Source organism: Sapajus apella, unplaced genomic scaffold (genome assembly GCF_009761245.1).
Source record: "Sapajus apella isolate SASKATOON/1434 unplaced genomic scaffold, GSC_monkey_1.0 scaffold52, whole genome shotgun sequence".
NCBI classification, from domain to species: Eukaryota; Metazoa; Chordata; class Mammalia; order Primates; family Cebidae; genus Sapajus; species Sapajus apella.
Window position 1 is genome coordinate 3,564,267 of NW_022436992.1, and position 16,226 is coordinate 3,580,492.

At 35.1% G+C, this 16,226-nt stretch overlaps 2 long non-coding RNA genes across 2 annotated transcripts in view; one reads left to right on the forward strand and one right to left on the reverse strand.

The window, feature by feature from the left end:
* The window catches only part of LOC116526836, a 502,163-nt gene that overhangs the window by 41,700 nt on the left and 444,237 nt on the right, over positions 1–16,226 (reverse strand). The window lies entirely within an intron of this gene.
* Positions 862–6,944, forward strand: LOC116526834. The gene is made up of 3 exons (XR_004258291.1): positions 862–974; positions 5,307–5,313; positions 6,934–6,944. It is a non-coding gene; the product is annotated as an uncharacterized LOC116526834 (long non-coding RNA).

Sequence of the window (16,226 nt, forward strand, 5' to 3'; positions counted from 1 at the left end):
CTTATCTCCTCAGCTGCAGCACTGGATTAAAGCCTTCTTCTTCCTTGGTGACACTCATCATCACAGTCATTGGCTTTCTGTTCTCCAAGCAGCAGGACCTGGACCAAACCTATGGTATTTTGGTATAACACTATTACACTGTCTATTCCATTACCATGCTTTTTTAATTATAGAGGCTTTATAATGTGTTTGAATGGCTGGCAGGGCTTAGTCATTCTTTGTAGTTTTATCTTTTTCAGTAATATCTTGGCAATTCTTGCATGTATTCTCCCCTCATATAAACTGTGTCAACAGTGCTAACAATATAAAATAGTTTATTTTATTTTATTGAAATTTCATAGAAATTATAAATTGATTTGAAACTGAAATCTCCATTATATGTCACTTTGCATATGAACCTACCTAAGATTTTTGATTTCTTAAAATATAATTTTGTGTCTTCAGGATTTGCAGTATTTTTAAATTTCTTAGAGAGGTTTGGCATTTTCCTTGTTAACTTTGATTCTAAGTAGTTAGTGTTCTTTGTTGCTATAAATAGGATTTTATGTATCACTATGTTCTGAGGACTGAGGTCTGATTTTCTGTCTTGCCCAAATTTCTCTCAATTGATTTTATTTAAACCTATATATATTTTGACTTACTTTCCAATATGTCTGAGGCATAACAAGAAGAAAATCAAAATGTTTTACTCCAAAATGTATTTCCTTGCGGTACCTTGAAATTGCCCTGCAAAATCTCTTGTGGGAAAAATGCACATTCTGTAAAGAATCTCCTTTCCCCTTTGTTTCCTTTTTTTTTTTTTCCCCAGATCCAGGGGATAATGAACTAAAATCCAGGCATTCTTTTACACCTGATAAAAAACATTTTACAACATGCTCTCTCTGAAGTCCGCTGAGAGCTTCCTCTGTACAATACAACTTGCTGTCCACAATCCTTTATCTGTAACCTGAACATTTCCTTTCTATTGATCCCAGGTTTCAGATAAATTCAACCAATTGTCAATCAGAAAATGTTTAAATTTACTTGCAGCCTGAAAGCCCCAATTTCAAGTTGTCCCGCCTTTCTGAACCAGACGATTATATTTCTTAAACGTGTTTGCTTGATGACTCATGCCTTCCTAAAATATATAAAACCAAACTCTACCCCAACCACCTTGGGCACATGTTCTCAGAACCTCATGAAGGCTGTGTCACGGGCCATGGTCACTCATATTTGACTCAAAATAAATCTCTTCAAGTATTTTACAGAGTTTGGCTCTTTGTCAACAGCTCTTTGTTCTTTATTTGTATATATTAAGGCTGCTAATTTTTTATGCTAATTTCATATCCTGCTTCACTGAATACTTTTATTGTTTGAGTTAGTTATATCATCAGTTTTCTAGAGTTTTCCAGGTATACTATTGATGCAGCCTCATTGTCTGGGGTGACACCTGACTTTCCTCTCATGGCCATGGAGATCAAGGACACAGACACACAAACAGTGAGGTTAAGAGCAGAAATTTAATAAGCAAAAGAAAGAGAATAGCTCTTTGCTACAGAAAGGGGTTCTGGAAAAATGGGTTGCTGATCCGTAGCAAAATGTAGGGAGTCTTTAGATAAGTTGATTAGAAGGTTGTGTCTGATCTATGTAGGGCATGAAAAACTGCTTAGGATCAGTTGTGCCATTTGCATAGGGTGTGAATCTCTCTGGTAGCCCCCACCCCAGTCTTTTATTATTCAGGTGGCATTTCAGCTACCCCATGTTGCCCATTTCTTTATTACTGTATGTATGTGAACAAAAAGGGAAGATGGGGCCAAGCACAGTGGCTCACACCTGTAGTCCCAGACTCTGAGAAGCCAAGGCAGGTGGATCACTTGAGGTCAGGAGTTTGAGACCAACCTGGCCAACATGGTGAAACCCTGTCTCTACCAAAATACAAAAATTATCCTGGCATGGTAGCACATGCCTATAATTCCAGCTAATTGGGAGGCTGAGACAGGAGAATCACTTTAACCTGGGAGATGGAGGTTGCAATGAGCCAAGATTGCACCACTGCACTCCAGCTTGGGCAACAGAGTGAGACTCCATTAAAAAAAAAAAAAAAAAAAAAAAAAAGGAGAAGAAAGAAAAAAAGAAAACAAACAAGAGAAGATGAAGCTTCTATGATGGACATGCCTGGGCACAGCTGCCAGCATTCTCCTATGCAAGTTTCCAACTTCCTTATTTATGTTTACAACTTGATTTTTCAGGCTGCTTTTTGTTAGAAGAAAAATAATAATTTCTTGGTTGTTTTTTGTTAGAAGGGAAGTTCTGCTGAGGACTCCTTTGCCCTCACTGCCTGCCTAAATAATTTATTTCTACCTCCTTTATCACTATTATATCTTCTGCAATTAGGAAGAAGTTTGTTTCTCCTTTACTCATTCTTTTGTATCTAATTAATTTCTGTTTTTGAGTTACACTGGCAAATACTTATAGCACAATATTGAATAGTGGCAGAAATAGTGGACATCCTGGCTGTTTTCCTATTTTTTTTTTTTTATCAAAAATGCCTCTAGTGTTTCCTCATAAAATAAGACAATTGCTTTAGGACAAAGGTAAATGTATTTTCATCATGTTAAGAATGTAACTTTTAATTCCTGTTTAATGAATGTTTTTATTAAGAATAGGTGTTGAATTTTGTTATAAGCTTTTCAGCATGTAGAAAAATAATCACATTTTCCCTTAGGTATATTCATATTGTGGTTGTTATTGGATTTCCTAAAACCAAAGCAGCATTTCATTCCTGATATAAATCTCACTTGGTTATCATATATTCATTTCTTAATGTGGTGTCCGATTCTGTTCCTAATATTTTCTTTAGAATTTCTCTGTCAATATTTATTAGTGAAATTGGTCTGAAGTTTTCTTCTTTGAATTGTATTTATCCTTGAATCACAAGAATAATTAGAAAGATTTCTTTGATTTTGAAGAGTCCGAAATGAACAGTAAAACATTAGGACTATCTATCTGGTATTTGAATAACTGATTGAATTATACTCTATAATATCTGGACCTGGTTCATTTTAGGGAAGGGTAGTACTTAGTATCTTTACATACTCTATGAAAATGTGTATATTTAAGCTTTTAAACTCTAATACTGTCAATTTGGCAACCTGAATTTTCTGCAGAAATTGTCAATTTTATTTAGGTTCTCAAATATATTTGCATGAAAGTCTACAAATTAATTTCTTTATGATTTCTTCTTTTTAATTATTTTTTCCTCTTGTTATATTTACTGCGTATATTTTTATTTCTCCTTTTTCTCCTTGATAATGTTAGGTATTGGCTCGTACAGGACATTTTCTTAACTGACTTATAATAATTTTCTTAACTAAACCAGGGATTGAATTCATTAGATCTTTTATTTTAAATTCTCTGCTGGAAGCATTCCCTTCAAAAACCTGCAGAATACAAGGATGTCCTCTTTCATCAATCCTCTTCAAAATAGTATTAGAAGTTCTGGCCAGGGCAGTCAGGCAAGAGAAAGAAATAAAGGGTATTCAAATAAAAAGAGAGGAGGTCAAATTGTCTCTGTCTGCAGAAAACATGATTGTATATTTAGAAAACCCCATCATCTCAGTCCCAAATCTCCGTAAGCTAATAAGCAACTTCAGCAAATTTTCAGGATACAATATCAATATGCAAAAATCACAAGCATTTGTGTACACCAATAATACACAAACAGAAAGCCAAATCATGACTGAACTCCCATTCACAATTGCTACAAAGAGAATAAAATACCTAGGAATACAACATATAAGTGATTTGAAAGACCTCTTCAAGAATAACTACAAACCACCACTCAAGGAAAAAGAGAAGACACAAACAAATAGAAAAACATTCCATGCTCATGGATAGGAAGAATCAATGTCTTGAACATGGACATACTGCCAAAGTCATTTATAGATTTATTGCTTTCCACATCAAGCTACCATTGACTTTCTTCACAGAATTGGAAAAAAACTACTTTCAGTTTCATACGATATCAAAAAAGAGCCTGTATAGCCAAGAAAATCCTTAGCAAAAAGAACAAAGCTGGGGGCATCACACTACCTGACTGACTATACTACAAGGCTAAAATAACCAAAACAGCAAGCTACTGCTACTAAAACAGAGATATAGACTAATGGAACAGAATAGAGTCCTCAGAAGTAACACCACACTTCTACAACCATCTGACATTTCACAAACCTGATAAAAACAAGCAATGGGGAAAGGATTCCCTATTTAATGAATAGTGTTGGGAAAACTGGGTAGCCATATGCAGAAAACTGAAACTGGACCCCTTCCTTACACCTATACAAAAATTAACTCAAGATGGATTAAAGACTTAAATGTAAGACCTAAAAACATAAAAACCCTAGAAGAAAACCTAGGCAGTACCATTCACGACATAGGCATGGGCAATGACTAAAACACCAAAAGCAATGACAACAAAAGCCAAAAATGACAAATGGGCACTAATTAAACTAAAGAGCTTCTGCACAGCAGAAGGGCTAATAACCAGAATCTACAAAGAACTTAAACCAATTTACAGGAAAAAAAAAACAACAACCCCATGAAAAAGTGGGCAAATAATATGAACAGGCGCTTCTCAAACATTTATTTAGCCAACAAACATATGAAAAAAGGCTCATCATCACTGGTCATTAGAGAAATGCAAATCAAAAACTCACTGAGATACCATCTCATTCCAGTTAGAATGAGTTAGAATGGCGATCATTAAAAAGTCAGGAAACAACAGATGCTGGAGAGGATGTAGAGAAATAGGAATGCTTTTACACTGTTGGTGGGAGTGTAAATTTTTTCAACCATTGTGGAAGACAGTGTAGCTATTCCTCAAAGATCTAGAACCAGAAATATCATTTGACCCAGCCATCCCATTACTGGGCATATACTCAAAGGATTAGAAATCATTCTACTATAAAGACATACACATGTATGTTTATTGCAGCACTATTCACAATAGCAAAGACTTGGAAACAACCCAAATGCCCATCAATGATAGACTGGATAAAGAAAATATGGCACATATACACCATGGAATACTATGCAGCTATAAAAAGGAAGAGTTTATGTCCTTTGCAGGGACATGGATGAAGCTGGAAACCATTATTCTAGACAAACTAACACAGAAACAGAAAACCAAACACTGCATATTTTCATTCATAAGTGGGAGTTGAACAATGAGAAAACATGAACACAGGGAGGGGAACATCACACACTGGGGCCTGCCAGGGGTTGGAGGACAAGGAGAGAAATAGCATTAGAAGAAATATTTAATGTAGATAATGAGTTGATGGGTGCAACAAACCACCATGTCACATGTATACCTATGTAACAAATCTGTAAGTTGTGCCCATGTATTCCAGAACTTAAAGTACAATAAAAAATAAATAATCTGCCCCTTTAATATCTGCTTCTTTGTTATTTCTTTGTGTGTGTGTGTGTGTGTGTGTGTGTGTGTGTGTGTGTGTGTGCTCTGTGTTAATTTCTGGTTATAGTCTGCTGTTCAGAACAGGGAATATAATTATTTTAATTTTATTCATTTTTTGTTCAATGAATTTTATCACAAATTCTTTCCATGCATTTTACAAATTTAGTTATGTCATTTTTAAAATTTTCTTATATTTGTGTAATTTCAGTTTGTATTCCCTTTTTCAAATAGAAGTTGGCTTTAAAAAGTGTGGGATTTATTTTCTTACACAGTTTTTGCATTGTTATCAGAAATTGCTGTAATATTTATTTTTATCTTATGAAACATACATTTTCTTTGTGATTTAATATATAAACAACAAGTTTTTGAGCATGCACTCTGAGTCATGCCTACAATCTAAGCACTTTGGGAAGATTAAGCAGGAGTTTCACTTGAGGCCAGAAGTTCCAGAGGGGCCTTGGCAAAGGCCCACACAGCAAGACTCCATCTCTATAAAATATGTTTTAAAAAATAGGCCAGCATGGTAGTGCACAGATGTAGTCCCAGCTACTTGGGATTCTAAAGAGGGAGGATAACTTAAGACGAGGAATTCTCTGACAAAGGGCTGATATCCAGAATTTACAAAGAACTAAAACAGATTTACAAGAAAAAAACAAACAAGCCTATTCAAAAGTGGGCAAAGGATATGAACAAATACTTTACAAAAGAAGACATACATGAGGCCAACAAACATATGAAAAAATGCTCATCATCACTGGTCATCAGAGAAATGCAAATCAAAACTACATTGAGATACCATCTCACGCCAGTTTGAATGGTGATCATTAAAAAATCTAGGGACAACAGATGCTGGAGAGGATGTGGAGAAATAGGAACACTTTTACACTGTTGGTGGGAGTGTAAATTAGTTCAACCATTGTGGAAGACAGTGTGGCGATTCCTCAAGGACCTAGAAACAGAAATTCCATTTGACCCAGCAATCTCATTACTGGGTATATATCCAAAGGATTATAAATCATTCTACTATAAGGACATGTGCACATGAATTTTCGTTGCAGCACTGTTTACAATAGCAAAGACCTGGAACCAACCCAAATGCCCATCGATGATATACTGGACAGGGAAAATGTGGCACATATACACCATGGAATATTATGCAGTCATCAAAAAAGATGAGTTTGTGTCCTTTGTAGGGACATGGATGAACCTGGAAACCATCATTCTCAGCAAACTGATAGAAGAGCAAAAGATCAAACACCGCATGTTCTCACTCATAGGCAGGTGTTGAACAATGAGAACACATGGACACAGGGAGGGGAGCACTACACACTGGGGTCAGTTGGGGGGAAATAGGGGAGGGATGGTAGAGGGTAGGGAGTTGGGGAGAGATAGCAAGGGGAGAGATGCCAGATGTAGGTGATGGGGAGGAAGGCAGCAAATCACACTGCCACGTGTGTACCTATGCAATAATCCTGCAGGTTCTTCACATGTACCCCAAAACCTAAAATGCAATAAAATAAATAAATTAAAAAAAAAAGACCAGGAATTCACAGTTAGTGAGCTATGATTGTACCAGTGCACTCCAGTCTGAATGACAGAATGAGATTCTGTCTCTAAGAAAAGATAAAAAGGAAAAAAAAAAATGGGTTTTTTTTTCAGTGCCTTTTTTTTTTTAAGTGCTACCTTGTTTGGGTGTTTTGAAAAGTATGATAGTGTAAAATTTTTGGCAATGTTAGTTATTTGATCTTCTTGCCTCAAGCTCTTATAATCTTATTCTCATCTTTGAAATCTAATAGTTTTACTATGATATTTCTTGGAGTTCCTCACTCTTGGTGTCAACATAAAATAATGAGAAGAGTCAGAATATAATTTTTGAAAGTTTATTCATGTGCAAATTGCAAAGATGGACCACCTGGAAATACGAAATCTAAAGGAATGGAGTCAGAGTTCCAAAGTAAAGAAGTTAAGATTTCATTTAATAGGCAGAGACAAGGTATTTTTAGCAGGATTACAATATTATTCATAAAAGGTTGACACATAGTTATAGCTATTTGATTGGTTGGTTATAGGCAGTGGTTTTTTTTTTTCTGGAAAGGGAACATTTAACAATTTTTCTTAGTTGTAGGTTTTCTGTCATCTGATCTAAGCAAAGCAGGATAACAAAGGGCAATTAACATATGTAAAAAGGGCCATTAATTTAAAAGGCAGGATTTTGCCCCTGACATCATTTGCTTCTTTCTAGTCATTGCCCAGAAATGAGAAAGGTAGTTAATCAATAATCTGAGAACAGAAGTTGGTACTATATGTGGCTGAGATTACAGTTACTACTCTTTCAAGGCTTACAGAGTTTTAAGGGGGTTAGAACAGCTTTTAAATTGTATTATTCTCACACTAGCAATTTTTCCAAATATCTAGTGAGCGCCTTCATTTTGTACATATCAACATTTTTCTATTTCTGATATATGTCTTGGAATATAGTTTTAAATATTAGCTCTGTTCCATTGTTTTCTTTGTCAAAAATTCCCATAAGATAGATATTATCTCTTTCCTAGGTCTTCTTTGTCACTATTTTCTCTACTGATCCATTTTTCTTCTTTCTTTATGTCACCTTTTATTCTTGGTTTGCTTAATGGCCTTCTATGACCATTTTTGAGTTTTAATTTAGTTACATTCTCCCCTGGGAGGCTTGTAAGTTATTCTTTCAAATCTGAGATTATTTTGTCCTTTTTCTTTGGTTTTATTCCTGAGTTCACTCAGCTCTTTTATATTTTTCCTGGTGTGTGTGTGTGTGTGTGTGTGTGTGTGTGTGTGTGTGTGTGTGTGTTGGAATTTCTCTTTGAAAGTCATTTCCCATATTCTAAAACATTTTTGAGTATATGTGATTATTTAAAATACAGATTATAGTTTTCTTCTGTTGTGTGATTATTTTTTCTTACTTTAACTTATTTTCCTGCTTTTCTGCAAAAGTTCTCTTTAGATTTGACTTTGGTTTTGTTAATTTTTAATATAATGACATGTTTAAATAATCACTGGAACTCTTCTCAGTGTAGCAAAGTCCGTGTACTTTAGTCCACATACTGTCAGGTTTATTTGATGTTTTCGTATAGTAAGGAAGAAGTTGTGGATCCTCTAACTCTGTTGCCGTGGCTTCCAGTGGCCTAAATCCCTGTCTTCTTTTCTTCATCATCCACTTTCCTCTTGCCTTTTTGATTTCCTCCAGAATATATGGATTGAAGTTGTCCTCCTAAATTGGGCTTGTCTTTTTAAATCAGCTTGCTTGTGATTAAATCTAGTATACCTGGTTACTGTTTTAAGGATTTTCTTATTTAACATGTACTGCTGGGTGCTGTACCTCACACTCAGGCCTCTTCTCTAATGTTCCAGTTTTCTGTCCTCAGTTTTTCTTGTTCTGAAACTTGTTTGTGACTGGTGAGGGCAATTGAAAGCATACAATTTGGCACTTGTATTTATTGTTTATTTTTTCTTTTTCTTCATAGTTTTTTGTTTGTTTGATATGCATTGTTTTCAGATAATGCCAAGGGTATGGTATCACATGAAATTTTGCCATGTTTTTACCTCATATTAGGGCGTTACTATTTTTTGGCTTATATTCTCTTAAAGTCACTCAATTACATGCTTAATTGTTCTTCACTCAACAACTTTTACTAGAAGGTCAGAGTTTAAATGATAATTGAGAATTAAAATAATTCTCATAAATTTTAATACTGAGCAGCACAGTTATTTCTTTGTATTGTATATAAGAGCAAACCATTTACTCTTCAAACCATTCAAAATGCTATTTACTTATATATTCAAGTCAAAGTATAATGAAATTCTTTAGAAAATGTCTTACAGTCTGACACTGCTCTTCCTTTTTTATCCCTCAAAAGTGATATAAACAAAGGTGCCAAAATTATTTTAAAAATTATGATTTAGTGTTGTGAAATAATAAAGTATTTTGTAGAAACTTTGAACTTCTTGTCAAGAAGATATTTAAGGGAAGAAAATAGATTATGCAGTTTTTCTTTGAAGGGTTTCCCAGGAAACAAGTCATAAGGTAAATTTCTAAACTAACACTTTATTAGAAGGTACAATTCTGGGGAGACAGACTGAGGGAAAAACAAAAGTAATGAAAGCTTGGGGAAAGTGAAGAAGGAAAATACATGGAAGGAAATGCACTACAGATGCATCTTCTATCTCAGATGAATGGCATGGTCTACTCAACAGTAACACTCTCATTATTATACTGAGTCATATCAGCAAAGGCCATTATGACCTTGGGAATGACCTCTAACCCAGAACCAAAGCAAGCATCATAGACCCAGAAGTCAGGTAAGGCTTAGTTCATCTGGGGTAATATGTAATGGAGACCTGAGAGTCAACTTGATTGGATTGAAGGATGCAAAGTATTGTTTCTGGGTGTGTCTGTGAGGTTGTCACCAAAGGAGATTAACATTTGAATCAGAGGACTGGTAGAGGCAGACCCACCCTCAACCTGGGTGAGCACAATTTAACCAGGTGCTGGTGCAGCTGGGGAACAGCAGGCAGGAGAACATGGAAGGACTCGACTTGCTGAGTCTTCCAGCCTTCATCTTTCTTTCCATGCTGGATGCTTCCTGTACTTGAACATCAGACTCTATAGTCTTCAGCCTTGGGACTCTTAGACATACACCACTGGTTTGCCAGGGGCTCTCGGGCCTTTGGCCACAGACTAAAGGTTGCACTGTCAGCTTCCTTACTTTTGAGGTTTTGGGACTCCGACTCATCCACCCCTGGCTTCCTTGCTCCTTAACTTGCAGATGGCCTATCGTGGGACTTTACCTTATGATTGTGTGAGTCAATTCTCCTTAATAAACTCACTTTCATATATGCATATATCCTATTAGTTCTGTAGCTCGAGCCCCCTTACTAATACAAACAGGAACCTTCATAAGTACTATTCTTACCTCCCCTTAGACATGGAAGTTTTTTTCCTGTATCGCAATAAGCTTTGTAGCTGAGTCTTAAGGGAATGGTGATGCCAGCACTCCATTAGCCACCCCAAGTAGTTTGTCAGTAGGCTGCATGTTCCTTAAGTCCACTGTCCCTGAGTGGATATATGTATATATGAAAGTGAGTTTATTAAGGAGAATTGACTCACACAATCATAAGATAAAGTCCCACGATAGGCCGTCTGCAAGTTAAGGAGCAAGGAAGCCAGGGGTGGATGAGTCGGAGTCCCAAAAGCTCAAAAGTAGGGAAGCTGACAGTGCAGCCTTTAGTCTGTGGCCAAAGGCCCGAGAGCCCCTGACAAACCAGTGGTGTTAAGTCCAAGAGTCCTAAGGCTGAATAATTTAGAGCCTAATGTTTGAGTGCAGGAAGTATCCAGCATGGGAGAAAGATGAAGGCCGGAAGACTCAGCAAGTCTAGTCCTTCCATGTTCTTGTGCCTGCTTTCTCTCAGATGCACTAGCACCTGATTAGATGGTGCCCACTCATATTGAGGGTGGGTCTGCCTCTCCCAGCCCACTGACTCATAAGTTTAAAAAAAAAAAAGTTCTCAAATTACCCTTTGAATCCCTGTATTCCTGAATTTCCATTCATTTTTTTCTCAAAAATTTGGCCCTGGTTTCAAAAGCACTGTTAATATTAATAGAAATAAATAATAGTGACTTAAGGAGTGATCTTTTTAATCATGATTGCTTTCCTCTTCAGTTTGAAATACTACTACCTTTGAAACATCTCAACATTTTTCTTCAAGCCCCATTCAAAATCCTCTTCTCTATTTACATAGTGAAGTGTTTGTACTAAGTACATATCTTTTAATCCCCTTCAAGATTCTCATTGAAAATAGCACAGAAATATACGAATGGAAGAAAAGAAACAATCAAAGAAACAAACAAATCACTGCAAGAGCAACTGAAAAGTGAACACTTATCATATGAAATAATAATTTTGCTGAAAAGCTTATTTAAGAAAACTTATAGAACTGCACCATAAAATTATTTCTATTTTTAGATGCCTTTGCTCTGCCTCTAGAAAAGTTTCCTGAGTGGAGATGAAAAGATGGGGGAATGGGAAATGAAAGAAAACCTAAACCTCGTAACTTTCCTGAGATATAACTTGCTCTAACTAATCCAGCCTTAGAAATAATGACTGCCATCCAGGTTTTATCTTCAAATTCTATCCTAATACACACACCAGTTTGCATATTTGTTTGTTTGTTTTTTATAATCTAAAACTTTACCTACAGAATTGTAGTTGTAACTAAAATTAGTCTTTAACTTAGTGGATCTGATATGATTTGCCTCTCAGATCCCTCATCTCATTGCGTGTACTTATGCCAACCTGTTGAAATACACCATTTACTTATTCTTATCCTGTTGAGACAGGTAGTAATGAATCTAAGACACATACAGAAAGAGGCAGAGATAAAAAGGGAAAAATGTCTGTTCTGAAGGCCCACAGCAGAGCTGATCTAAATTGCCAATCCACAGAAATTTTCAGTTGAGAAACTTAGCCAAACCATTGTTACACACTAGGAAAATGAGAGGAAACATTTTATTGAAGAGTCAACTTGATAATAAAAAAAAATGCAAGAACATGAAGGCTAATACATTTCAGAATCCAGCTTTTGACTCACCAAATCACTTTCTTAGCGTTAACATCCTTTTCTTAAAGCTAGAGTGAGTTGGAAACTGCCTACTTGTTTTTTATATTAACAAATATTGTCAACATTAGAAAACAAGACAAAAATACACTGGATAATGTGATCAGGATAGAATTGCTAAGTTTTTCCAAGTGATATAGTTCCAATATCTTCATCTTCTCTATAGAAACCTTTTATAGCTATAGATTCATTACCCCTCAAATTACAATTAAGATTATTGCAACTTGAGGCCCTCCCCATTTTGACCCCAAAAACCTTTAATTTTACTGGTTCAGAATCTTATGTTGATTTAAAATTACTGTACAAAGTGAAACTTCTTAAAATTTAATTGTCTTTTCATTTATTTAACTTTTCCAGACTGAAAATGTACTTTTTACATCATTTCCTCATACATGTCTTTACCCCTCTTCAGGGTTTAAATGATACTCGTTTCCTGAAGCCCAGGAATTTTTCATCCTGTCCTTGCTCTGCATATTGATTACTTATAAGCCTTACCTTGGTGGTAATCATTTTTAGGTTATATCTCCCATAGTATATTTAAAGTGAGGAGACTGAGGTGCTCATCCAGTTATCAGCTCAGTTAGAATTGGTTCAGGAATTTGAATAGTTCTTAAAACTACGAGGCATAGATTTACTCAACTGAATGGAGCTAGAGAAAGCAAAGCTGGAGCTGACCATCCCCTCATGCTATCAGGGTTCCTTTTGCATAAGGGGCCTGTTATAAACATTTCTTCAGTACATGTTAAACAATCTTCATTTAAAAAACACAAGCTATTAGGAAAAAGAAAAGAAATCATTTAAATTTTGAACTTAACAGACCCAATGGTATCTGTCTCTTTACACTGTTATAAAAAGATTTCTAAAACTGCAAATCCTTTCCCCTATAGGAAACTGCAGCCACTAAGACTATTTTACTTTATGTTTTATTGTAAAATAGAGTTAGGTTTTCTAAGAGAGACCATTTTCAAAATTCCTCCTTAAAAACTTTTTCGTTTGTCAGTAGGTAATCCGCCCCCCAGCCCCCAAAAGATTTACGTATTTTTCCTGTGTATCTATCTTTTTTATCCCCTCCCCAAAACCAACCTCCTATGCTTGGATATTAATGCCAAGTCATGTAGTGGAGTAAACAGACCATTAGCATTAAAAAACACATACCTCTTTTTTATTGAAAAATCCTTTTTATGACAGAGAGAAACTAAAATTTGCATTTAAATGGAGACTATTCAAGTAAGATACTGCACAAGATTACGAGATCTTTTTAATACGTGATTTTTATAATGTAGATAAATACTGCCACTATCAGATTTTTTTTGGAAAGAAGTCAAGAAGTAAAAGACTATAAACATTTATAATCTCTACATTCAGGAATTTTGATCTGTATTAAGTTCTCTATAAAAATAAGTCATTTTTCAATATTTAAAGTTTAAGATGAAACATTAGATGGCATGCTTAGGTTCTTCTTCATGCAAAATCAGTTAAATCCTTGATGTTACTATCCCATATTAAAATCATTTACTGTCAGTCACCTCCTGGGGTATACAATATCACGAATTTCTCTTTCAGTGAACCCTGTTACTCTACAGTATCTGGCACATAAAGTTTCTAGTACAAACTCTATTTTGGGTGAAATTATTATTAGCCAGCTAAAGTTAATTTAAAAATGCAGCCCATGATAGCAGTTATAAAACTTTACGGAGCTTATTAATTGCATGAGATCTTGAAATCTAGAGATTCTGATTTTGATTTGGGTGGGACTTTGAAAGAGTATTTCAGCCATGATGCATGTCTATATAAATATGCATGGTGAATAATAATGAATAATGCTAAAATAACAAATATATTGTAAATCTCTGTGTTAACACAAAGGGTTAAGTGATTAAAGCAGGCTCATAGGAATGATAATTCTTACCTGACACCACACTTGATTAATAATTCACAGATTCAAACAAAAACCAAGCAAAATATATGTTCTGGAGGATCAGGCAATTATTAATCACAGTTCCCAAAAATCTTTTTTCTTACATTAGGACACTGCTTGTTATTGGATTAACAGATTAAGTTTCTGAATGATGTGTTCACAAAAACATAGTTCACAAAAGAAGTTGTTTCAATTTCGGGGCTTAACAGTTTTATACTCTGTTAGTTGCATGACTGTAAAGTACGTGCACTTTCCAATTCTCCAGAGAGCTACGCTCTTTACATCTATAAATCCAGGATTATTTATAATCAGTAATCTACAGAGGCAAAATATGTCCTCACACATTTACTTGGTGAAAATAAAAACTCTGTTTCTTACCATGAGCAAGTTGATAAGAGGTCTGGTGCAGGACATAAGCATGTCTATGAGAAAGTCTATAGGAGATCCCTGACTTCAATCTTCTAAAGGAAGAGTCTAACTACCAAGAAGAAAATAACAATTTTGCTATTAAATTATTTTTTCCCACTTCTACTCCTAAACTATACATAAGAAAAATCTTTACTTCAGACAAAACATTGCCTTTCTGATATTCTCTCTTGGTAAACATTCATACTATAATCAAGTCTTATTCCTTGAATAAATTCTTTCTCTTCTGATCAATGGATTACTCTGTAGTTAAGGTGTATTTTTAACTTTCTCTTTAAGGATGACCACCTGTTCTCTGTAGGAGTCCTGATTTTCTTAACTTTTTTTTTTGTAAGTGCACAGTATAGTTGTATATGTTCAGGTAACGAGATATTTTGACACAGTTGTGCATGCATAATAATCATGTCAGGATAAATGGGGTACCCAATATCTCAAGCATTTATCCTTTTTATTACAAACAATCTAATTATATTTTCTATTTATGTTTAAATTTAGAACTGAATTCTAGTTAAGTGCAGTCACCCTGTTGTGCTAGCAAATGCTAGATCTTTATTATTTCTAACTATTTGAATAAAGTCTTACAAGGAAAATTCATATTACAAACCTGACTTAGACATTATCTACATACAAGTGTTTTGCTTAAATGCTGTCACTAGTTAGTAGAAACTTGCATAAATATAGATTTGTAACTCTTTTATTGTACTTGAATACTGCTGTAGTTTGAATGTGTCCCCAATCCTCTTAATCGCCAATGCAACAGTGATAAGAGGTGGGACTTTAAAGAGGTGATTAGATCATGAGTGTTCTACCCTTATGAATTGAATAATGCCATTATTACCAGACAGAAGTGGATTAGTTATGGCAAAGTGTATTCCTGATAAAATAATGAATTTGGTCCATTCTTTTCTTCCTTTTGCCCCCTCTTGCACTTTGGTTTTCCAACATGGAATAACAAAGCAAGTTGGCCCTTACAAGATGCCACCACCTTGATACTGGACTTCCCAGCCTCTAGAACTGTAAGAAATAATTTTTTAAATTGTTTGTTTTAGTTTTTTCTAATGTTTTATTTTTTATCTTTGTGGGTACATAGGTGTATATATACTTATGGGGCACATGAGATATTTTGATACAAGCAAACAATGCATAATAATTACATTTTGGGAAATGGGGTATCCCTACTCTCAAGCATTTATTATCTGTGTTAAAAACAAGTTAATTATACTCTCTTAATTATTTTAGAATGTACAATTAAGTTACTATTGACTATAGTCACCACGTGCTATCAAATACTGTTTTATTTCATTTATTCTTTCTAAACATTTTTTTTTGTACAAATTAACCATTCTCACCTCCCCCTCACTGCCCATGACTGCCCTTCCCAGCCTCTTATAACCATCCTTCTACAGGTTTTAATCGACTTACGACCTATGCAACTTAGGACCATTCGACTTTACGACCACAATCGCTAGCCACAACTGCTCCACTGTAGAGTTTTGGAAACACTACAACATTTTGATGTGTATCAAGAATATCGCTACCACCTGGGAGGCTGTGACGACGAAGTGCATGAATGGCATCTGGAAAAATTGTGTTAAGTGCTATGTTAATGATTTTGACAGATTTGACAGTGAACATGAACTTGAAACGATTTGGGAAAAAATAGTAAAACTCACTAAAGACCTTTCTTTGGAGTGTGAAATGGAATATGTTGAAGAGTTGCTAGACAAAGAATCCGGAGAACTTACAAATGAAGAGCTAATTGAGCTGGAAGAAGAAAGA